The sequence below is a fragment of the Sus scrofa genome, chromosome 7 (genome assembly GCF_054392235.1).
Source record: "Sus scrofa isolate SSC_HxYL_T2T_F1_AM1 chromosome 7, Sscrofa_HxYL_maternal_Yorkshire_Landrace_v2.0, whole genome shotgun sequence".
In the NCBI taxonomy this organism is placed as follows: Eukaryota; Metazoa; Chordata; class Mammalia; order Artiodactyla; family Suidae; genus Sus; species Sus scrofa.
Window position 1 is genome coordinate 115179963 of NC_139389.1, and position 24885 is coordinate 115204847.

A 24885-nucleotide genomic window follows, 5' to 3' on the forward strand; every position below is an offset into this window, starting at 1 on the left:
TAGATTCCAAGAGCTCAGTGCAAAGGTTACTTTGAAAAGGCAATGCTTTAGTGCACATACTTTTACATTTAACCCTGAAATTTGTTTCCACTGTGTTTGAGCACTAATACTGGCACAGAAAATGAGAGTAAGGGGCAACCTTGGTACCGGGGCCTGAAATGGCCCAGAGCAAACGAACCCAGATGTGATTTAGAGAATAAATTTCTCTATCTTTTAGGCTCTAAGTTTCAGAGAAACAAGATTCCTTGCCCTGTACAAGAGGCACATTCTTGACATAGGTATCCGGAAAAAATCAAGATGGAAAAAAAAAAAAAAAGAAGATTGTGGAGTTCCTGTCGTGGCGCAGTGGAAATGAATCTGACTAGGAACCATGAGGTTGAGAGTTCGATCCCTGGCCTTGCTTAGTGGGTTAAGGATCCAGCATTGCCGTGAACTGTGGTGTAGGTTGCAGACGCGGCTCGGATCCTGCATTGCTGTGGCTGTGGTGTAGGCCAGGGGCTATAGCTCAGACTCGACCCCTAGCCTGGGAACCACCATATGCCACAGGTGCAGCCTTAAAAAAAAAAAAAAAAATGAAAATCAAGATTTTAGAAATGGATTCACATAGAAAATGCAAAAATTTGTTACCTGATAGTGTGTCCTTTGATAAATTCTGCAATAAAGTCTTACATAAATGGAAGGATCCTTCAGTAATTTGTTTTGTTCAATGTCGTGTTCATGAATAAAGGCACATCAGTATTATAGTAGGAGACAGAGATGGAGAAGAGTGAGGACAACTAACACCTATTGGAGATCCCTGGTGGCTCAGTGAGATAAGGATTCAGCGTTGTCACTGCTGTGGCATGGGTTTGTGGGGGTTTTGTTTTTTTTTTGTTCTTTGTCATTTTAGGGCTGCACCTGAAGCATATGGAAGTTCCCAGGCCAAGGATCAAATTTAAGCCACAGCTGGGAGTTCCCGTCCTGGCGCAGTGATTAACAAATCTGACTAGGAACCATGAGGTTGTGGGTTCGATCCCTGGCCTTGCACAGTGGCCTAATTGCCTCGACCTGTGTGTGGTGTAGGTCACAGATGTGGCTTGGATCCTGTGTTGCTGTGACCCTGGCATAGGCCAGTGGCTACAGCTCCAATTCGACCCCTAGCCTGGGAATCTCCATGTGCCATGGGAGAAGCCCTAGAAAAGGCAAAAAGATTAAAAAAAAAAAAAAAAAAAATTAAGCCGCAGCTGCTGGTCTCAGCCACAGCTGAGCCACATCTGTGACCTACCCTGCAGCTCACAGCAACGCCGGATTCTTAACCTGAGTGAGGCCAGGGATCAAGCCTGCATGCTCATGGACACTGTGTTGGGTTTTTAACCTCCTGAGCCACAATAGGAACTCCAATCTCATTTATTCTTGAAAACATCCTCAGAAAAGAGGTATATCACCCTTCTTCTTTCCCAGGTCAGCACACTGAGTCACAGAAATTAGGTAACCTAACTAGAACTCAGGCAGCTCGTGAATGGAAAACCCAGAATCTGGACCCAGGTTTGCTTGGATCTAAGACCTCACACTGTTGCACCTTACCACCTACCAGGCACCTCTCCCACCATTCCTGAAGAAAGAACTTTCTTCCATTTACAATTGACCAAAACCTAAGTTACCTCTTCTTAAATTTTTATACCATTTCCAAAATTGATGTGTCATGAAATGTAATTCTGCAGGACATTAATAGATATAATAAAAGTAAAAAAAAAAAAAGTGTTGTACAAGTTTCTTTACTATAGCTCCTCATAACCTTTAATATGCTTATATATTGTGTATCTCCAAGCTCAGGACTTAGTGTCATGTTTCCCTTCCCAAAGGATTTCTACTTGGGAGAAGATCTTCTGGGTTTGGGAAACACTTACAGAGATGGGTTACTGTTGTCCTTTTCTCCCTTTCTGCTATGGCCTGAATGTTTATGTCCTCCCCAAATTCACAGGCTGGAATCCAATGCCCAATGTGATGGTATTAGGAGGTAAAGCCTTGGGGGTGATTAGGTTGTATGGGTACAGCCCTCCTGGATGGGATTAGTGTTCTTACAGAGGAGCCCTTCCGGAGTTCCCGTTGTGGTGCAGTGGAAAGGAAGCCAACTAGGAACCATGAGGTTGTGGGTTCGATCCCTGGCCTCACTCAGTGGGTTAAGGAAGCAGCATTGCCATGAGCTGTGGTGTAGGTTGCAGCTGTGGCTTGGATCCCAAGTTCCTGTAGCTGTGGTATATAGGCTGGCAACTGTAGCTCCAATTCGACCCCAAGCCTGGGAATCTCCATATGCTGCAGGCACGTCCCTAAAAAGCAAAAAAAGCAAAAAAAAAAAAAGCCCAAAACAAAGGAGCCCTTCCACCAGGTGAGGATACAACAAGAAGTCTGTGACTCAAAAGAAAACCCTTCCTTACCTGATCTCCCCAGACTTCCAGCCTCCAGAACTATGAGAAATCAATTTCTCTTGTGTACAAGTCATCCTGCCTGTGGTATTTTGTTATAGCAGCCTGAATGGATGAACACGCCTTCCTTTTTTGTTGTTGTTGTTTTACAATTTTTTTTAAACTTATAAGATTTCAGGACAAGAATTTTCAAACAGTATATAAGGATATAAAATAAAGAGTAAAAATCTATCTATTCCAACACCCAATCCCATTCCCCAGAGGTAACCACTCTTAGAAATTTCTTAGGTATCTGCTTCAGAAATGTTTATGTGTGTAAGGCATATGTAGAAACCTTTTAAAAATAACACAACCACGATTAAACTATAACCATGATGTGTTAACTGGCACTTTCTTAAAACTTAATAATGTACTTGGGATTTTCCGTATCAGCATGTAGAATTGCTAAGGCCAAGTTAGAGTCCAAAAAAAGTAAAAGGTGGGTCTATAACATGGGATTACTGCTTTACTAAAGGGTCCCCTATGTGGGTCACAGGATGCTTTGTGAATCAATGTCAGAACACCTGGCTTCCCTTCCCAGCTCTGTCTAACCTCTACACTTGACACTTGTGTACAGGATGGAGGGCTTCCTAGGACTTAATCCACCCACCAGTTGTTGTGAAGATCGGTAACAATGATGATAATGACATCTCAGCCACCACACTTTTTTTTTAACGCTTTGTACTGATCAATTTGATGAAGGCTTACTCTTATGAAGCCCATGCTATTCTTATTAATCCCATTTCCATACTGAGAGAGCCATCTGAGACTGAGCACCCGGCAGACAACAAGTATAAAATAACTGCTTGAAGTTCCATCAACACAGTAAACATGACATCTGTCAGTCTTTGACACAAAGCATTTCTCACAGGGGCACTAGAAAGCAGGTCCCGTTTTCCCTTCAGAATAATGTTGCAATTGGGGATTTTGTTTCAAAACCTAACCTTGGCTTCCTATCTTCCTATAGATTCCTGTTGAAATAAGACCTTGTAAAAATAAAGATACAACAAATCTTATTTAAAAGAGAATGATGTTCCATGACTGAGAGATTTTGAGAAATCAGCCCCTATAATCTTACTTTTTTCACTGATCAATGAAATAACACCCAGAAAATGTATAGGTCTCTTCTGGGCACATATCTTGTTACACTGTCTCAGTCATGAAACAATTTTTGAACATACATACATTTGAACTTCATATGATTGCATAAGGGTCTCACCCAGAACCTGCTACATCACAAATCTGACAAAATATTAGTTCGAAAGTTAGCATGGGCATCAAATGTTTAATTAGAAATAGCTTTCCCAGCCTCCTTAGACTTTAAAAGGTCATTTGAGAAATGATTTAACGGACTCATTTCTTCAAAAAACTGTCTAGGGATAATGGGAATCAATATCTTCTTACTGGAGTTCCCGTCGTGGCACAGTGGTTAACGAATCCGACTAGGAACCATGAGGTTGCGGGTTCGATCCCTGCCCTTGCTCAGTGGGTTAAGGATCCGGCATTGCCGTGGGCTGTGGTGTAGGTTGCAGACGCAGCTCGGATCCCGCGTTGCTGTGGCTCTGGTGTAGGCCAGTGGCTACAGCTCCGATTCAACCCCTGGCCTGGGAACCTCCATATGCCGCGGAAGCGGCCCAAGAAATAGCAAAAAGACAAAAAAAAAAAAAAAAAAAATCTTCTTACTCTCTCAATATATTTTCCTGGGAAAATCACAGGCCTTCAACATCAGTCCACTGGGTTTGTTCCCCCCACATAGTTGCAGAAGCGTCTCTACAGTTTGGAACATCACTCAGGGCCTTAGCTTCATTTGAGGTACCCACACTTTTACTGATCCTCCTGCCAATTCCCCTCTTTTCGTCCCTTGGCCTGCTTCCCCAACAGGGAAAGCCTTGAAGATGAGGTAAGTCACAGAGGGGCCAGCTGAAAGAAGGAAGAGGAGAGACCTGCCTTCTCTTAATGTGGTTGCAGTTGATTGGATGCTATGCATTTAACTCTAAGGGCATAAAAAAAAAAAAAGGACAGAGACCCTAACTCTTTCCCTCCTCTGCTTAGACTCTCACTCCAGTGCTAGACAACAACTTTCAGCACAACACCTAGAAGATGGTAAGAGCTTATTCATTAGAGGAAGTATTTGTTTCCTGTGCTGCCCTCTAATTTAGCATAATCTTCACATCCAATGCATTGTTTTCTTCCCTTTTCTTCCCTTTTCTTTTCCTTTCTTGTTATGGCCACACCTGCAGCATATGGAAGTTCCCAGGCTGGGGTTAAATCAGAGCTTCAGCTGTTAGCCTGCGCCACAGCCACAGCCATGCTGGATCCAAGCCAGATCTGCGACCTACGCCGTAGCTTGAGGCAACACCATATCATTAACCCACTGTGCGAGGCCAGGGATCAAACTCCCATCCTCACAGAAACGATGTCAGATCCTTAACCTTCTAAGCCACAATGGGAACTCCCTCCAATGCACTGCTTCTTATTCTCAGTTACATTCAGCAACGACTGTCCATTCAGAAAGAAGTCTACATCTGGCATAGGCAGTTCAGCCCTGCTCTGACACAGGCACATGTTTAAGACATAAATGCCTGCTTTGGCTGCTCTGCAGTCAGGAGTCAGGAAGGCACAGCAGTGCTTTTGACGCCACCATCTGAGGGCTTGGGTCCCAGCTTTGCTACATCTGCTCTGGTCAAGTCACAGCTAGAACTTGAGCCTCCTGGTCTCTCCAGTGAGAATAATATCATCTACGCCACCAGGCTGTGATTGAAGATTAACTAAAAGTATGTAAAACGTTTTGTAAATGGCAGAGTTCCAGGTGCCAGCATGAATATCAGGTAGTGAGTGACCATCACTGCTGTTAGCTCGCTGTGTCAGTGGTAGAACATAATAACTTTAAAAAGGAACTAAGTTCTGTAGTTCAGGACCCCCCAGCCCATGGCCTCCTCAGCTAGTGTTCCCAGAATAGGTCCATCAGAACACTAGCTAGTAAGTGAACATAATGCCAATAGAAAATGGACCAGCTCATTTTCATGTGAACATGGATTTTTTCCTTCATTCCTCTTGTTTTATCAGACCTTCTGAACTACTTTGTTTTAGCATAATTATGAAACTTTTTAATTTGTTTTGGAAAATTTCAAACATATCTAAAAGTAGAGTGAAAGGTTCAACAAACCTCCACGTATATAACACCAGCTTCAATAATTATCAGTGCATGGAGCTCCCGTTGAGGCTCGGTGGGTTAAGAATCCGACGTAGTATCCATGAGGATGCAGGTTTGATCCCCGGCCTGGCTCGGTGGGTTAAGGATTCGGCTCTGCCACAAGTTTCAGTGTAGGTTGTAGATGCGGCTTGGATCCCTTTTGCTGTGGCTGTGGTGTAGGTTGGCAGCTGCAGCTCTGATTTGACCCCTAGCCTGGGAATTTCCATATGCTATACCTGCGGCTATTTAAAAAAAAAAAAAAAAAAATTATTTCATGTGTATCCCTACCCACTCTGCATTATTTTAAGTCAGGTTCCCAATGTCATATCATTTTACCCCAAAACATTTCTGCACGTACCTCCAAAAGATAAGGATTTTATTTGTGAACCTAACCAAAATATTACATCCAAAAATAAATTGTAATTACTTAATAGTATCCATTATCTAGTCAGTATTAAAATTTCTCAAATGGCTCAAAGGTTTTTTTTGCACTTTATTCAAATCAATCCTGCAATTAGTTGGTAAATGCTGTCTTTTTTAATATAAAGGTTTTTTTTCCATTTTTATTTTTTCCTTGCAATCTATTTGTTAAAGAACCTGGTTCTTTTGTCATACAAATTGTTCCACATTTTGATGATGCTGTGATTTAATAAGTTCATCTGCCCCCTGTATCTCCTGTGAATTCATAGTTAGGTCTAGAGGCTTAATAAATTTATATTTGACTTTTGGATAGAATAGTTAATTGATAGGTAGTTTTGTACACTTCTGTCAGGAGGCAATGCATATAGATTAGCTCTGGTTTTATGCACTTAGCAGCCATTGAGAATCAGTGCCTAGGTATTACTTCCTAGGGGGTGGAAAATGGTGATTTCTCTCCCATAACTTCTTCATGTATCAATGGGGATGATATTATTATTAAAGGTTTGTATATTTGCCTGGAATGAAAGCATATATTTCCCACTTTGCTTTTGGCCTGGAGGTATTATGTTAGATATCAGTTACTTTTTATTAAAATCTATCATACTGAAAAGATGATTTAGTTAAAACAACAACAACAACTTAATTAGATTTCTGGGGAAAACAACTGGGAAACATTATCCAGAAGTCTTCACTCTAAAGGTAGAGAAGGGCGGTTCACAGCACATCATTCGAATTCAAACTTGATTCACTTGTAAGCTCTATGACTTGGGTCAAAGGTTTAACATTCTTATCCCTGGTTTGCTCATGTATAACATAAGTATAAATAATATCTACTTTATGGAGTTTGTGAGGATTCATGACAAAGTATACAAAGAGCCTGTTCCAGTGTCCAAAAAAGAGTAGATGCTCAATAAACTGTAGTTACTACTAGTTTCAGCACTGTCTCCCATATGCCAGCACAGTGCCGGGCCAACAGCAGTTGCTCAATAAATGCTAGGTGAATAAACAAAGGGCTGTTGGGTTTACTTCGTCCCAAGCTGATGATGGCTTTAATATTTCAAGATGCTGAGGCTACAGCAGTAAACAAAACAAAGTCTCTGCTCATGAATGTATTCTTAATCATAGAAAGGACTGGAAAAGGACATTATTTGTTCCAAGTTAATTTGCATCCCAGTTGGCTATTTTGAAAGTAAGTACCACTGGTAACCCACAGGGTTGGGGCAAGAGAGGGGATCAGGATCAACCCAACCACCATCACCAGAGACATGAGATGTCAATTTTCTCTGTAGGAATGATAAATCGGTACTCTCATTACCTCTGACGTGTTCTGGGGTGCACTGAAGCCTCTGCTGGTGTCCTGGGTTCAACTATATCTTCCAAAAAGGTAGGCTGAAGTCCTAACGCCCAGAACCTCTGACTGTGACCTCATTCAGAAATAAAGTCTTTGCAAATGTAATCTATGAAAGATGAGGTCATACTGGATTAGAGTGGGCTCTAAATCCAATCACCGAGGTTCTTATAAGAGATAGGGAGTCAGAGGTACCAGGGAGGACCAGGTGAAGATGGACTCAGAGACTGGAGTTATGCTGCCATAAACCAAGAAATGCCAAGGATTGCCAGTAACCACCAGAAACTAGTAGATGCTAGAAAGCATTCTTCCCTGAAGCCTTTTGAAGGAGCATGGCCCTCAAGAGATATTGACCCAGGATTTCTAGCCTCTTGAACTATGAAAGAATGAACTTCTCTCGTTTTCAGGCTGCCCAGCATGTGGTAACTTGTTTCAGCAGCTCTAGGAAACAAATGCATCCAGTGAACCCAGACAAAAGGTACGGACCAATCAGCCTACTTGTGGCTGAAACTGTTCTCTGGGTTAAGAGAGGAAAGGAGAGGGGACGAGGTCCTGGGCAGGAGAACTTTAATCAGCTATAGTTCATCTTACATCAACTAGGCCCATGACTGACTATTCAAAGCTGTGCAAGTACCAACAGGTGAGCCTGCTTTACCTGAAAAGCAGGTAGGCAGAAGCCACAGAACTTGTTGGCACTGAAACCTTAGGAATGAGAATGCTCTTTGTGCAGTTTGGCAGAAGAAACACTGCTCTCCTCTTCCACAGGGTAAAGGAGGAGCTTTAATACCACCCAGCATTCTATGTAGGCACCCGCCTCTATCCTTACTGTATCTCAGGAAAGCTTGATGGTTAATGGGGAAGCTGCTAAGCACTCCTCTAGTTGCCTAACCATGCTGAGCCACCCCTACCACCCACCTCACACTGTGAGAAGAAGTCAAGATGATAATGCAGTAGAGAACCTGGCTGTGAGAGGTACTGGTCTGGCAGCCTTCATAAAGCCCTTGATTGGATATTTGTTATAGTAACTAGCAGTGTGGCCATTTGCAAATATTCACTGAGGCCCCTTTGCACACCAGGCACCGGGCTGGACATTGGAGAGACTAAGAATGCGCTCCAGTTTTTGATAAATTAGTTGTGTTAGGGATGTGGGATTAGGAATGGTTCCTCCCACCCTCCAACTGTTTTTTAATTTTATAATAATGCTGTATAATGAAATAGTTAAAACTCTGATCTAATTTTTTTAAAGATGTTGGGGAGTTCCTGCTGTGGCACAGTGTTAAGGATCTGGCATTGTCTCTGTGGTAGCGCAGGTTTGATCCCCAGGCCAGCGCAGCAGGTTAAGGATCCAGCATTGCCGCAATTGTAGCACAGGTAACAGATGCGACTCAGATTTGATCCCTGGCCTGGGAACTTCCATGGGCCTCGGGCACAGCCAAAAAAAGAAAAAAAAAAAAGGTGTGGGAAAAGCTGCTATGGGTGCATGTGTAGTATGTGTGTATATATATATATATACACATACTCTACACACACATATATATTCTCTGCCCCCACATTACTGAAGGCACAGCACTAGGTACCTAGGAAGACAGGTGGCTGCCCTCCAATTTACCCTCACCCACACTGCCCTCCAACACTGAGTCCGTAGCGCACAATTTAGCACTTAATTGGTGGCTAATTATTTCAAAGTGCACTAGGTTTATTTTCCCAGATTAGCTCCTGTAGGGCAGGGATTACCTCCTTTCACACCATCTGTTAGCGCCTACTCAAAAGCCCACCATGCCCCAGGGTGAGCTGGCCCTACAGACTGGACAAAGAAAAAGACTTCTCTGGACCTTTCTGGAAAACAAGTCATTAAAAAGCTGCCTAGTGATTATGTTCGGCAAGAAGGAAGTAGAAGAGACTGTGACTAAGAGTTCTGCTCACATTTAGGGTCTGCTTGTTCACTTCCTATTGGTTTGCCCTGAAATGGCACCACCAAGACCATAGGGCAAAACATGCGAGTGGACCAAGAAAGCCACCGGTGAGGCATCAGCACCTGGGAAACAAATGTGTGTGTGCACAGGTGTTTACATGTGCATGCATGCATGCACACTGGCATGTGTACAACACTGGAAGACTAAAGCTAATAAAAGCCTTCTTGGTGGCTTTTGGAATTTTATTGTTCCTCCATGACTGCACAGATGCTCTGAATGCTTGCTGGAAGCAACGAGGATAATTTAGCCCCAGAGATCTTTGGAAATGTGCAGAGGAGCACTATGTGCCAGACCCTGTGCTAAATCCTTTATACCTGCTCCTCTATTCCATTCAGGGGCTCTACGGGTAGTACCAGCCCCTGTTTCAGTGGTTGGGAAACTGCCTAGAAAGAGCAGAGCCAGGATGGATCTCCCACCTCAGTGACTCCAGCAGAGATTTTCTGCATGAACACAGTTCAGCACTATTGGGAGGACGGGGAGAGAATGGTATTAAGTAAAGCTATTGGTTCCGAGCCCTTTTTCTCCCCTATTGCATCCATTGATATGAGCAATGAACTTTGACCAGAGACCCTGAAATGAGTCCATAAAGCTATGCATATCTCTGTCCTTGGACAGAGGAGAAAAAGAGAACCTTGTTGAAGCTGCTGAAGGAGGGTTAAAAGCTGCATCCTCCCTCCTCTCCACACAGAGCGGCTAATTGAGGTTAGAGCCATAGAAACCAAACAAAAGGCTCCCAGGAGCCCACACATCCCCGCCTGACTGCTGGCAGCCACAGTGCGAGGGGAAGGGGAGCCCCCACCCCTTCATTCCTCAATAGCTTAATGAAGACTTGGCCTGTCATCGTCCCGGGAACAAACTCCACGGCTGTCTGGGAGACATTGATTTTGATTCTCAAACAACACAGCAGATCCTCCTTTGAAACCAAAAGTCAGCAATAAAACGGATCATAAACATGTGTGTGGGGTTATAACCCCCCTTAGAGTAGGTGGCTGGATTTCTCCCAGCCCCCCTGGGCCTGTCAAAACCAAACTCCTGTGGAAGTCACCGCACTGGGAGGGGCAGGGTTGGTGGAGGTCACGGCTCTCCCTGGGCTGCTGCAACAGACAGCACTAAGGCCAGGTCCCCAGTGGTCTCAAAGTAATGGGCATATTTGTCTCATACCATCTATTAGCAAATGAGGCTAGCCAGCTTGCTTTGCAGAGCTGAGATAGGTCTAGAAAAGTCACATTCACGCTCTAAAATATCTAAGATTCTAGCACATAAATCACACACACACACACACAAAATGTAAGTACTTTGTATAAATCATAAGCAAGCACTACTTTTCAATCCAGCAAAGAATACCAAACCATTTCCTTGTTAGATTTATTTTATTTATACCCTTTAAAACCTCTCTTCTGGGGATATATTTTCCAGGAAAGAAGTCATCATTATTTACACATTAAAAATATTTTACTGTTGAGATCTCCAAATGGACTTGAGTATATTAAACCTACCTTAGGGCCTTGAACTTCTCTTGTCATCTTTGTAGAACTAAGCTGAGCTGTAAAACTGTTCAAGTAAACAGCTCACAAGTACACTGTTTCTACAACCGAGGGTGTTTGATTCTTCTCAAATAGGGAAAAGAATGGATCTATCCTTTATAGATCCAAGACATGGTGGTAATAAGAATAATTATTATTATTATACTGGAAGAGCTGACATCTATTAAGCACGCCTATAATATCAGGTAGTTTTCTAAAACCATTAAATATGTTTTTCATTCATCTTCTCATCAAACCTATGAAATTATTACCGTGATCATTCTAATTTTGTAGATGAAGAAACTGAAGCTCAGAAAAGTTAAGTGTCTTGTACAAAGTCCAACTGCTAATAAATATGGAAGCCAGTGTTCAAACCAGGCAGTTAGTTGCCAAAGGACTAGTGGGTAGGCAGCAAACATCACTTCATCATGGAATGGGCTGCCTCTCTAGAGAGTGCATTCTTCAGGCAGTGACTGTTGTACTGAGGTCTCAAGCTTCACTTGGAACCTCAGCAAACCACTCCCTCTGATCCCCAGTGATGCTCAGTTCTTCATATTCCATTATATTGAGCTGCTTGGTATCAATATACTCTCATTTTCTAGGTTTGAACAAATTTTAGAGTTACAGTTTCTCACATGTGTCAGGAAGTCCATATGCCATTCAAAAGGCAGAGGATCACTGTGTATTCACATATGATATTCAAATTTCTGTCCAAAGAAAAGAGCTGGTTTGTATACCTATTACCAAACTGCTTCCCTTTCTTCCTCTTGGAAGCAGATGGTAAAATACAGTTTTGTCAAAGTTTCTGTTCTAAAGCCAAGAAGTCTGTCAGTGAGAAAGGCACTTCACAGCACCTGTGGCTCTTAGGACTCTCAAGCAAGGCCCAGTGAGAATGGATATTAAGGTTCAAGCGTGGCAGTGAGGCCAGAGGTGATCCTGACACTGAAAGGTCAGGTAAGAGTCCATCAAACTAGCCTTCAGGAAGTCACTGTGCCACTTTCAGGGCATTAGTAATTGGCCAAATCTAATACCCACTTCCTCTCTGCTGGGAGTGTGAGTCTAAGAAGCACTTATGAAGAAGAAGGGAAATAATAGATTTGTTGAATCTGCTCATTTTGTCTGCCCTGACCACTTTTTCCTTCATTTCATTTATCTAAATACTAAGTCACAATTCAAATCCACCACATACTATGGAACTTTCAAAACAAGGGGCTTGGGTAATGTACTAAGTTCATCATTGAGCTTGAAAATAATTAAGACAAATTTTTTTTTTTTTTTTTTTTTTTAGGGCTGCACCCACAGCATATGGAAGTTCCCAGGCTAGGGGTCAAACAGGAGCTACAGCTGCCAGTCTACACCACAGCAATGCAGGATCCAAACCGCGTCTGCGACCTACACCACAGCTCACAACAATGCCTGATCCTTAACCCACTGAGCAAAGACAGGGATCAAACCTGCATCCTCATGGATCCTAGTCATGATCATTAACCGCTGAGCCATGAAGGGAACTCTAAGATGAGAACCCTGACCAAGTGTGTAGAATCTCTAAATTATTAGTCTGAAGGCCTATTTTATTGAGGACCAACGGCTAGCATTCCAGGCCTCAAGCAAGCTCTTCGTGTCTTCCTCTCTATTTTCAGTTCTTTCCCAACTTTACCAAAATACTCTCCCCAGGTACCTTGGAGGAAAAAGGGACACATCTTCTTTTCTGGATCTGAAGCACTCTGGCTGATGTTACTTTTGCAAGCAAGGCTGCCGCAAGGAACCACTGGTAAGCCTAAGGCAGAAATAATGCAGAAGGAGGGGCGGGAACACCCCACAGCCACTGGCGCACCATCAAGGGAGCCAAGTGACCCTTCTGAATAAAGACATGCTGCTGATTTTAGTTACAAGAGTCAGTAATAACAATGGTGACCCATTCTCGACATGAACTCTGACCAGAGACACTTTCCAAGCCACCATCCAATAACCAGTTGTGTGTTATGGAAAGGAAAGGAAAAAAGGAGAGAAGGAATGAGGAGAAAGAAAAGAAAAAAGGAGGAAGAGGTCTCAACACAAACCCTGATCATGTCCCTTCTCACCCCAAACACTTCTGGTCATTTCCATCTAACAAGATGTACAGAGATGGTGTGGAGAGATGGATGAAACAGGTGAGAAAGATGCTGGGTGAAGAAGAATGTCCACTGCTTTACCTCTTTTTTTTTTTTTTTTTTTGTCTTTTTGCTATTTCTTTGGGCCACTCCTGTGGCATATGGAGGTTCCCAGGCTAGGGGTCGAATCAGAGCTGTAGCCACTGGCCTACACCAGAGCCACAGCAACGCGGGATCCGAGCCGCATCTGCAACCTACACCACAGCTCACGGCAACACGGGATCCTTAACCCACTGAGCAAGGCCAGGGATTGAACCCGCAACCTCATGGTTCCTAGTCGGATTCGTTAACCACTGCGCCACGACGGGAACTCCCACTGCTTTACCTCTTAAGAGCTGTTTTTAATTTGGGTTCTATGAACTCAGCTAGACTATTAGTCATGCTGCCATGTGAAAAAGCCTGAATGTATAAGGGAGATACAGGTGAGACTAAGTGAGAAAAAAATTCTAAATTAAAGGAAAACCAGGAATTCAGACCATGGCTATAGGTTCTGCAAGTTTCATAAATAATATTCTTAGATTTACTATGGTGTCAGTCCTGCTAAAATTTACATGAGAATAGATGTGAAACCTGAGGAAAGTCATTCAAAAATGTCAATATGAGGGGAAGCAAAATTAATACATAGAAATCTGTTGCATTTCTATACACTAACAGTGAAGTATCAAGAAGAGAAATGAAGGAAACAAACCCATTTACCAACATATCAAAAAGAATAAAATAGCTAGGAATAGGAGTTCCCATCATGGCTCAGTGGAAATGAATCTGCCTAGATCCATGAGGACACAAGTTCAATCCTTGGCCTCACTCAGTGAGTTAAGGATCCGGCATTGCCATGAACTGTGGTGTAGGTCGAAGACATGGCTCAGATCTGTTGTCACTGTGGCTGTGGTGCAGGCCAGCAGCTACAGCTCCAGTTTGACCTCTAGCCTGGGAACCTCCACATGCCACATGTATGGCCCTAAAAAAGACAAATGATAATAATAACAATAATAAAATACCAGGAATAAATTACCTAAAAGGCAAAAATCTGTACTCTGAAAAATATGAAAGAAATTGAAGATGATTAAAAACAGACAGACATACCAAGCTCTTGGATTAGAAGAATCAGGAGTTCCCATTGTGGCACAGCGGAAGTGAATTCGACTAGGAACCATGAGGTTGCGGGTTCAATCCCTGGCCTCGCTCAGTGGGTTAAGGATCCAGCATTGCCGTGAGCTGTGGTGTAGGTCGCAGACATGGCTCAGATCTGGCATTGCTATGGCTATGGTGTAGGTTGGCAGCTGTCGCTCAGATTCTTTCCCTAGCCTGGGAACCTCCATATGCCATGGCTGTGGCCCTAAAAAGCAAAAAAAAAAAAAAAAAAAAAAAAAGAAAAGAAAAAAAGAAAAGCAAAAAAAAGAATCAATATTGTCAAAGTTACAACTATAAATGTAATAAAATTCACTGAGTAATAAAAAAGAATATTTTCAAAGTGACTATACTGTCCAAGGCAATCTACAGATTCAATGCAATTCCTATCAAGTTACCAATGGCATTTTTCACAAAACTAGAATTAAAAAAATTTTTTTTAATTTGTATGGACACACAAAGGCCCTGAATAGCCAAAGTCATCCTGAGAAAGAAAAACAGAGCTGGAGGAATCAGGCACCCTGACTTAAGACTACACTAGAGGGAGTCCCCGTCATGGCTCAGTGGTTAACGAATCCGACTAGGAACCATGAGGTTGCGGGTTCAATCCCTGGCCTTGCTCAGTGGGTTAAGGATCCGGTGTTGCCGTGAGCTGTGGTGTAGGTTGCAGATGCGGCTTGGACCCTGCGTTGCTGTGGCTCTGGCATAGGCTGGTGACTACAGCTCCAGTTTGACCCCTAGTCTGGGAACCTCCATATGCTGTGGGAGTGGCCCAAGAAACAGCAAACAAACAAACAAACAAAAACTACACTACAAAGCTACAATCATCAAAACAGTATGGTACTGCCATTAAAAACAGAAATACAGATCAATAGAAGAGGATAGAAAGCCTACAAATAAACCCATGCACCTATGATTACTTAATCTATGACAAAGGAGGTAAGAATATACAATGGAGAAAAGATAGTCTCTTTAATAAGTGGAGCTAGGTAAACTGGACAGCTACATGTAAAAGAATGAAATTAGAACATGCTCAAACACCACACGTAAAAATAAACTCAAAATGGATTAAAGACATACATGTAAAACCAGATATTATAAAACTAGAGAAAAACATAGACAGAACACTCTTAGACATAAATCACAACAATATCTTTTTGGATCCACCTCCTAGACTGATGGAAATAAAAGCAAAAATAAACAAATGGGAAATAAACTCAAAAGCTTTTGCACAGCAAAGGAAACCATTAACAAAACAAAATAAAACAACCTACACAACGGCTGAATATATTTGCAAACAATGCTACTGACAAGGAATTAATCTCAAAATATACAAACAATTCATACAGTTCAATATCAAAAAAACAAATTCAATCAAAAAATGAACAGAAGATATAAATAGACATTTATCCAGAGAAGACATACAAATAGCCAAAAAATACATGAAAAGATGTTCGACATTTTAAGTATCAGAGACACGCAAACCAAAACTATAATGAAGCTTATCACCTCACACTGGGCAGAATGGCAATCATCAAAAAGTCTACGAATAATAAATGCTGGAGAGCATCTGGAGAAAAAGGTGCTGGCACAAAAACAGAAATATAGAACGATGGAACAGGATAGATGGCCTAGAAATAAACCTGTGCACCTATAGTCAATTAATCTACAACAAAGAAGGCAAGAAGATGCAAAGGAGAAAAGCTCCCTAACTCCTCCTACACTATTGGTAGGAATGTAAATTAGTACAACTCTAAGGAGAACAGTAAAGAGTTTCCTTAAAAAACTAAAAATAAGAGCTACCATATGATCCTGCAATCCCACTTCTGGGCATGTATCTGGAGAAAACTCGAATTTGCAAAGATACATGTACCCACATGTTCATCGCAACACTATTCACAATAGCCAAGACATGTAAGCAACCTAAGTGTCCATGGACAGAGGAATGGATAAAGAACACGTGCAAAATATACACAATGAAATATTACTCAGCCATAAAAAAGAGTGAAATAATTCCATTTGCAGCAACATGGATGAACCTAGATATTATCATGCTAAGTGCAGTAAGTCAAAAACAAACATAACATAATATCACTTATATGTGGAATCTTAGAAAATGATACAAATGAACTTATTTATAAAACATAAATAGACTCAGAGACATAGAAAACAAACTTATGATTATCAAAGAGGAAAGGGGAGGGAGGGATAAATTAGAAGTTTGGGATTGAAATATGCACACTAAAAATAGATAACCAAAAAGGACCTAATGTATAGCACAAGGCACTATACCCAATATCCTGTAATAACCTACAATGAAAAAGGTTATTAAAATGTTTTATTTTTGATACATATATACGTGTAACTGAATCTCTTTGCTGTACACCTGAAAGTATCACAACATTGTGAATCAACCACATTGTAATAAAATCTTAAATGTCAATATAAGAGGAAGCAAGATCCAAAAAAAATGTTAAAAGTAAAAATTAATGGAGCACAGTTAGGGGAAAGAGAATTTGGGGTGGGGAACGGAGGCAGATACAGACAAAATACGCGAGGGGGGTTATTAAAGGAGCATAGTTCTTAAAGAGACAGTAGGATTAATTCAAGACTCTGGGTTTTACTAAGAGCTCAGGAGAAAGTTTTGGGTATCTTGTAGGGGTTACTTGGGATTGAGAACTGGCCAAAGGGGTATGGTGGGAAGTCAAAGAATTAAAGACTGTAAGGCTGTTGTAGAACACTGAAGAAAAAACCTCCCTTGGGGCCCAGGCTGGGTAAGAAGACAAGCAAAGCCAGAAGATCACAGAGAGAAGTTCCAGGTGGAAATGAGACCATGTTTGGCATAACATCGAGAAGGTGATTTCCCATCACACCTGTGTTCATGGTTTACAAGTTAACTTGACAGCACATACCCCATTATTCCTCAACAAACCCTGTGAAGTAGTTAGGTAGAGTGGGTATTATATGGCCATGTTACAGACGAAGAAACTGAGGCTTGGGAGCGTTTTCTCAAAGTCTTATCACTGCTACGCAGAAGAGCGAGGCCCCCAAACGAGCACTCCTGACTCTGGTCCAGTGCTGGTTCCACTATACCATGACTCCAGATCACTGGAAATAACACGAATGGGAAGACAGGTGTGGAGAAGACATAGTCAGGAGCCAGAGTCAACAATGCACGTGCATGACCTGGGCAGAGGGTGGTGGAGGTGGACACTGGAGGTTTATTTAAAAATGTGGAGTGACAGGAGTTCCTTTCGTGGCTCAGTGGTTAACGAATCCGACTAAGAACCATGAGGTTGCGGGTTCGATCCCTGACCTTGCTCAGTGGATTAAGGATCCGGTGTTGCCATGAGCAGTGGTGTAGATTGGAGGCGCAGATTGGATCCCGAGTTGCTGTGGCTCTGGCGTAGGCCAGCGGCTACAGCTCCGATTCGACCCCTAGCCTGGGAACCTCCATATGCTGCGGGAGCAGCCCAAGAAATGTCAAAAAGACCAAAAAAAAAAAAAAAAAAAAAAAAAAGGGTGGAATGACAGCAGCTCAATAATGGCACGAAGGTAGCCAAGGGGAAAAGAGATGATGCCAGTCCTTCCAAGGTTGAAGAAATTAGGGCCACGGTGGGAGAAAGGGAAGCCAGATGACTCCAGGACAAGAGATTATAAGGAACACAATGTATAGGTAGAGGAGATAGATTATTTTCTCACGTTCAAAAAGGGTTTAAAGATACATGATAGCTCAGGCCAGAGTGAGTGAATGAATGAAAGGCAGAGGAGCAGGGCAGAGGGGCTCTGGCCTCAGATGAAAGATGACCAGCAGTGGGCATGAGAGACACCGAGGGTCAAGGGGGTGGCAGTACCGGTAACAGGAAAGAAGTAGCTGTTGCAGAAGTTGTAGAGCTTTTCCAAGGTACCGAGTCCTAGTCCTAGGGTTCTAACTGGAATATTAGTGTGAGGATGCAAACGTCACAGTGAGCTTTAGATGAGACAACATGTATAAAAGTACCTAATGGAAGGTCCCTGGTGGCTCAGTGGGTTAAGAGTCCAGCATTGCTGCTGTGGTGGTACGGGTTCAATCCCTGGCCCAGGAACTTCTGAATGCTGTGGCCACAACCAAAAAAATAAAATAAAATAAATGTACCTAATGGTACCTGGCAAATAGCAGATATTCCACAACCTTTCATCGAAACTAAAGTTGAGTCATGTGGACCTCGAGAAATTTTCCCATCACTGTAGGCTTTTGTCTTTCAGCCAAATACTGACTACGTACTATTATAGGAAACATGTTTGAGGTGATCTAATAATGAATCAGACAGTGACACTGCTTTTAGCTTCAAGGCACATTGATAGAGACTATAGTGTAGTTTGGTGGTGAAAATTCCCTTGTTCAGCAAATAATTTTTGCGCATCTCTTACATGCCAGGCACCTGGTGATACACCACTGACAGGAGAAAGTCCCTGTGAATAAGGAGTTCATGTGGGCATAAAAGACAATCAGAAACAGACAAACTTTATCAAGTGGGGTAAATGCAATGGAAAAATACAAAGCAGGGCAGAGAGATAGAGAGTAAATAGGGCACGGGAAGACCTGAGTCAGATGGGGTGATCTGGGAAGGCCTGAGTGAGGAGGTGACAACTGAGCAGAGAACCGAATGGAGTGAGAATCAGATGTATGATGGTCTTGAAGAACAGACTTCTAGACAGAGAGAACAGCAAGTGAGCCAGTTCTGTATGAATATGATAAAGCAGAAAATAATAAGTGATACAGCAGAGCTGCTGTGATAGAGAAGCTACTCCCAACTTGGGGTATTGGTATATTTGGGGAGAGCATGACAAGGAATCAAGGCAGGCTTCCTGGAGGTGCTGGCATCTGAGATGGACCTTGATGGAGGGACCATTTGCACCCCCGGCAAAGAACACTGTCAACCAAGGCCCAAAGGGAGGGAAGCAAAGGATGTGCATGGGGAACAAAGAAGCATTTGGGGCACTCCCACTGTGGCTTGTTGGTAACAAACCTGACTAGTATCCACGAGAACGCAGGTTCAATCCCTGGCCTCGCTCAGTGGGTTAAGGATCTGGCGTTGCCATGAACTGTGGTGTAGTTGCAGACACGGCTTGGATCATGCATTGCTGTGGCCATGGTGTAAGCCGGGGGCTGCAGCTCTGATTCAACCCCTAGCATGGGAACATCCATGTGCCACGGGTGTAGCCCTAAAAAGAAAAAAAAAAAAAAAAAGCATTTAATTTGGATGACCAGCGCATCTGATGACAAAGGGAAGTGATTGACAATTAGGCAGGAAAAGCAAGTTATGACCAGAAGGTGGAGGGAGGGAGAAAGGGCAGAGGAAAGGAAACAGAATTTTTGAACTGTCAGGCAGGTAGATATGTCTTTATATTACTTCACTTAGTTATTATTTATTTCAGTAAATAATCATTTCTTCCATGAAACAAAATAAATATTTCTTTTATTAAACATTACCAGCTCATGTTAAACACAACAAACTGAAGCTAGGTTCAACCTGAGAGTGAGCTATGGGTGTCAGAGTAAGGAGGTCAGGGGCTAGACAGCGAAGTCATGAAGGTTTGTGGACACAAAAGGGACACAGGCAGCACTGTGCCACCCTGGGATGAACACAATGTGACTGCAGTTCCAGGGCTGGGGTACAAGCAGACAATGGTACAGACCTCGGAATATCAACTTCTGGGATTAACTCTTGTTTCTTTTGCACAGTTGGCTCTCCATATCTGGATGAGAAACAGCAGATATGGAACATGGACTGTATTCACTATATCACACCATTTTATACAAGGGATCTGAGTATCCTGGAATCTCTGCAGATACACAGAGACAACTATATTCCCAAGGTCATGGGGCATAATGATAGGTCTCTATTAGGTTGTCAGTACTTGACTAATAGTCCACCCAATCTGAAGTTAAGAAACAAGAAAAGCTCAGCACCTGCTCAAGCTGGTCCTTTTTTGTGACTCATTTTCTTATGTTCTTTTGGACAGGCCCAAAGACGGCAGCAGAGCATTTTGGCCTTTTCAAACTGGAGGGCAAATAAGTGAGAAGGTCCTCAAACTTTCAAAAGATGGATTTGTTTGTTTTTTCAAATAAACATTATGTAACAGTACAATAAAACACTACTCCTCAACAGAAAGGAATGAATTATTGAAACATGTTAACACAGATGAATCTCCAAGTAATTATGTTGAGTGAAAAAATCCAAATTAGACAATCTCCTGTATGGAACAATACAGTATAAAAGTCCTTAAAAATGCAAGCCAATCTGTATAGGCAGAGTAAGGGTGCCTGGGGCAGGAGGTAGGTGGGACAGTGAGAAAGGGAGCATTGCAAAGGGACACCTGGAACTTTCGAGGGTGGCAGATATGTTCATTATCTTGAGCATGGTGAGAACTTCACAGAGGCAGACACATGTTCAAGCTCATCGCAGTGTACCTGTTAAATGTGTTTAGGTTATTTCATGTCTATTCTTCCTCAGTAAAGCTGGGGAAAACATAATAGTCTACAGATCTTAAGCAGGGCCCCTACAATCAGGGGATACAAACAATTTTGTGGTGCGGATTCCCTGTGTTCATGAATATTTGTGTTCTCTGCTTTCTGGGCACACAGCAAGGCCACATTTTCCAACCTCTCTGGCAGGCAGGTATGGCCAGGCCCTGAGTTCTGGCGCCTCGCTTCCCACCAACAACGGAATAGAGGAGACTTTGAGAACAGGGTGGGTCTCTGAACTCTGGAGCAAGGCCCCCTGTCGCTAGCCTGCTCTCATAGTGGTGTGAATGAGAAATAAACTTTGATGTGTTGAGCCGCTGAAATCTTGGAGTTGTTAGAGCAGTTAGCCTCCTGGACAGGAACATGGTATAAATCATCTCAATATTATTCGAAGTATATTAAATAGAAATATGAGATATATCATTAACATATTATATAATAGAGATTAACATATTAATTGATACATTCATGTTCTTAGTACCAGTATTAATACTGGCAGCAGAACAGAGGGCAAAAATCATTGAAACTTAATAAGTCTTAGTTTCTTCTTCTGTGAAAAGGCACAGGGGACACTTTTCTGCTTATCTCACAGGCCATAATACAGAGTTAATGACATTATGTATGTATTTGAAAGCTTTTTGAAAACAAGCGTGTTTTTCACCTATAATTACCTAACTTCATTACAAATGGATGTATTTGATATCCTTAGGCCAAGTTCATAGAATTACTTACAGTGAGGACCAGGTGACTTTTCTTTGTTCCAAGAGAGAAAGACTCTCAGCTCCACCAAGTGCCTTATATTTGATATGATCTGAGCATACATGATCTGAAAAGCATTCATTGGGATAATTCTTTTTGGTGCAAGATAGGAGATAGATAGGTAGATAAATTTCAAATGTAAATTCTTAGATAATGGATCCCTTTTTAAAAAATAAAAATACTATCTGTTCTTCTTCACTGTAGGGGCTTTATTTTGATTCTCTCATTTTGTAAGTTTTTCCCCAAGATTTGGACCTGAATTCTATTCCTGGAGGGTCACAAGGGAAGAGAAGCAAGACAGATGTGTTGATAACCCAAATCATCACTACTGGAAAAGGGGCCTCAAAGTGTATTGAATGTTAGCAATTCAGGAATAGCAATGAGAGCAACTGGGCGTGTATGGGGCACACAGAACTCCAGTCAACTCCCAGGATTTCTTCCAGACCCTTCTGGGTATCACTACCGTGCATACAAAAACAAAAAGTTCTGTCAGTACCATATTTAAGGAGTTCCCGTCATGGCTCAGTGGTAACGAACCCGACTTAGTATCCATGAGGATGAGAGTTCGATCCCTGGCCTCGCTCAGTGGGTTAAGGATCCGGCATTGCAGTGAGCTGTGGTGTATGTGGTGTCGGTCACGGACATGGCTTAGATCCCATGTTGCTGTGGTGAAGGTCAGCAGCTGCAGCTCCAATTTTACAGCCAGCCTGGGTACTTCCATATGCCCCACGTTTGGCCCTCAAAAAACCCCATATTTAAAATGGGTGGAGTTCCCTTGCGGTGCAGCAGGTTAAGGATCCAGTATTGTCACTGGAGCAGCTAAGGTCACTATGGCATGGGTTCAATTTCTGGACCGTGAACTCCCACATGTCAGGGGCACAGCCAAAAAAAAATTTTTTTAGTAAAATAAAATGGGTGAGGTCAGACACCTTCAATGAATGTTACCTCCTCATTCTATTTTTCGTTCGTTTGTTGTGGCCATGCCTACAGCATGCACAAGTTCCCAGACTAGGGACTGAATCCAAGCCACAGCCGTAACCCGAGTCACAGTGGTGACAATGCTGAGTCCTAACTGCTAGGCCACCAGGGAACTCCTCGCCTCCTCATTTTGGAATTAGTGACATTACTCTAATGGGGAATGTTTTGACCAGTGATACAGGCATACCTTGTTTTGTCGTATTTTGCTTTATTCCACCGCACATACGTTTTGTTTTATACAAACTTAAGGTTTATGGCAACCCTGCATTAAGTCTATTGGTGCCATTTTTCCAACAACATTTGCTCACTTCATGTCTCTGCATCACTTTTTGGTAACTCTCACAACATTTCAAACTTGTTCTTTCTTTGTCTTTTTAGGGCTGTACTCGTGGCACATGGAAGTTCCCAGGCTAGGGGTTGAATCGGACCTGTAGCTGACATCCTACACCACAGCCACAGCAGTGCCAGATCCAAGCTGTGTCTGTGACCTACACCATAGCTCACGGCAACATTGGATCCTTAACCCACTGAGCAAGGCCAGGGATCAAACCCAAGTTCTCATGGATACTAGTTGGGTTCATTATCGCTGAGCCACAACAGGAACTCCAAAACCTTTTCATTATTATATTTGTTATGGTGATCTGTAATCAGTGATTTCTGATGTTACTATTGAAACTGCAGATGTGGTGGAAACAGCAAGAGAACTAGAATTAGAAGTGGAGCCTGAAGATGTGACTGAACTGCTGCAATCTCATAATAAAACTTTAAAGAATGAGGAGTTGCTTCTTAGAAGTAAGCAAAAGAAGTGGTTTCTTATGATGAAGATGCTGTGAAGATTGTTGAAATGACAACAAAGGATTTAGAATATTACATAAACTTAGTTGATAAAGCAGCAGTAGGGTTTGAGAGCACTGACTCCTATTTTGAAAGAAGTTCTACTGTGGGCAAAATGCTATCAAAAGCACTGTGTGCTACAGAGAAACTGGTCACGAAAGGAGGAGTCAATCAATGTGGCAAACTTTCATTATTGTCTTATTTTAAGAAATTGCCACAGCCATTCAACCTTCAGCAATCACCACCCTGATCAGTCAACTTCAAGGCAAGATCCTCCACCAGCAAAAAGATTACAACTCACTGAAGGCTCAGGTGATGGTAAAGTATTTTTTAATTAAGGTATCTATCTTGTTTTGTAGACATAATGCTATTGTATACATAACAGATTATAGTGTGAGCATAACTTTTATATGCACTGGGAAACCAAAAAATTTGTGTGACTTGCCTTATTGCAATATTTACTGTATTGCAATGGTCTGGAACCAAACTCAAAATGTCTCGAGGTATGCCTGTAAAATCTTCTTTCTTTGGACATCAGTACTGAGGCTTTAAGGAAGGAAGACGAAATCTAAGAGTTGAAAACAAAGACTAACAACTTGCAACTGGGTTGCTTTCTAAATGAATAGTGCCTTGCAAGCAGCAGACACTCAGTGTAAGGGAGGTGGAGGAACTGGATTGAAATATGCCAAACTGGAAAATGCCCCCACAATCCCAGTATCCTCTTTGGGAAAGGGACAATTACTTGGCAAAGGCAAAGTAGTAAGTCTCCCAGGATACATTCCGGTTTAAACTAATAATGTGTTGCTTGAGGCAACCAATGTGCACAAAGAAACCAATCCTGAAGAGGAGGAGGAGGAGGGAGGTGCCCCATGAAAGTAAACCTGGCATTGGCTCCCTACCCCATGCAGCCCTCCCTCTCATCCCACCTTCCCTCTCACCTCTTCTCAGGAAAGCTTTTCTTCCTGATTCTAATTCTGCAGAAATTGCCAGAGACACAAGTGGTTTCACAAAGCATGCTGAGTGAGCTCACCCTTCAGTCAATGAGAACAAAAAGAATAAAAGAAACTGCCTTTCTGTAAAGGCAGTTTACAAAAGCCAAGGACATAAAATAGTACTTCTTTGGGGTTCTATTTAGCTGTTTTTCCATGACTTAAAAGAATTTTCCTCCCACAGACTAAGTCCTAGATCTAAAACATGAAGAATTCTGAAAACAGCAATATATTGCTATCATCATAATGACTACTCCCTTCTTTTATTCCAGAAACTTTACATTCCAGGTCTCATTCAACCCTAAGAATAATCTACATGCTCAGTATTACTATTAGGATTTCCATTCTACACTTGAGAAAACTAAAGGTCACTGAGGTTAAATAATCTACCAAATGTCACAGAGCAGGAGAGTAACAGAGCTGGCATTTGGTCTGTCAAACTCAGAAGATTGTAGCTTTCCATTGCACTATATCTACTTCCTGCAAAGAAGAGGCAACTAGCATTATGCCTGTGAAAAGTCAAACGCAAGTACATGACAGCAATGCCTCCCCCACGAAGCAAATAGACCAGCACTCAACCCCCAAATAAACACGTACATCATAAAAGAAATTTTTTAAATGTTCCAGTAACATATTTAATT

At 42.2% G+C, this 24885-nt stretch overlaps 1 protein-coding gene across 2 annotated transcripts in view; it reads right to left on the reverse strand.

Moving 5' to 3' along the window:
- Nucleotides 1–24885, reverse strand: part of STON2 (stonin 2) — a 150505-nt gene that overhangs the window by 56247 nt on the left and 69373 nt on the right. The gene's annotated exons all lie outside the window — the stretch shown is intronic.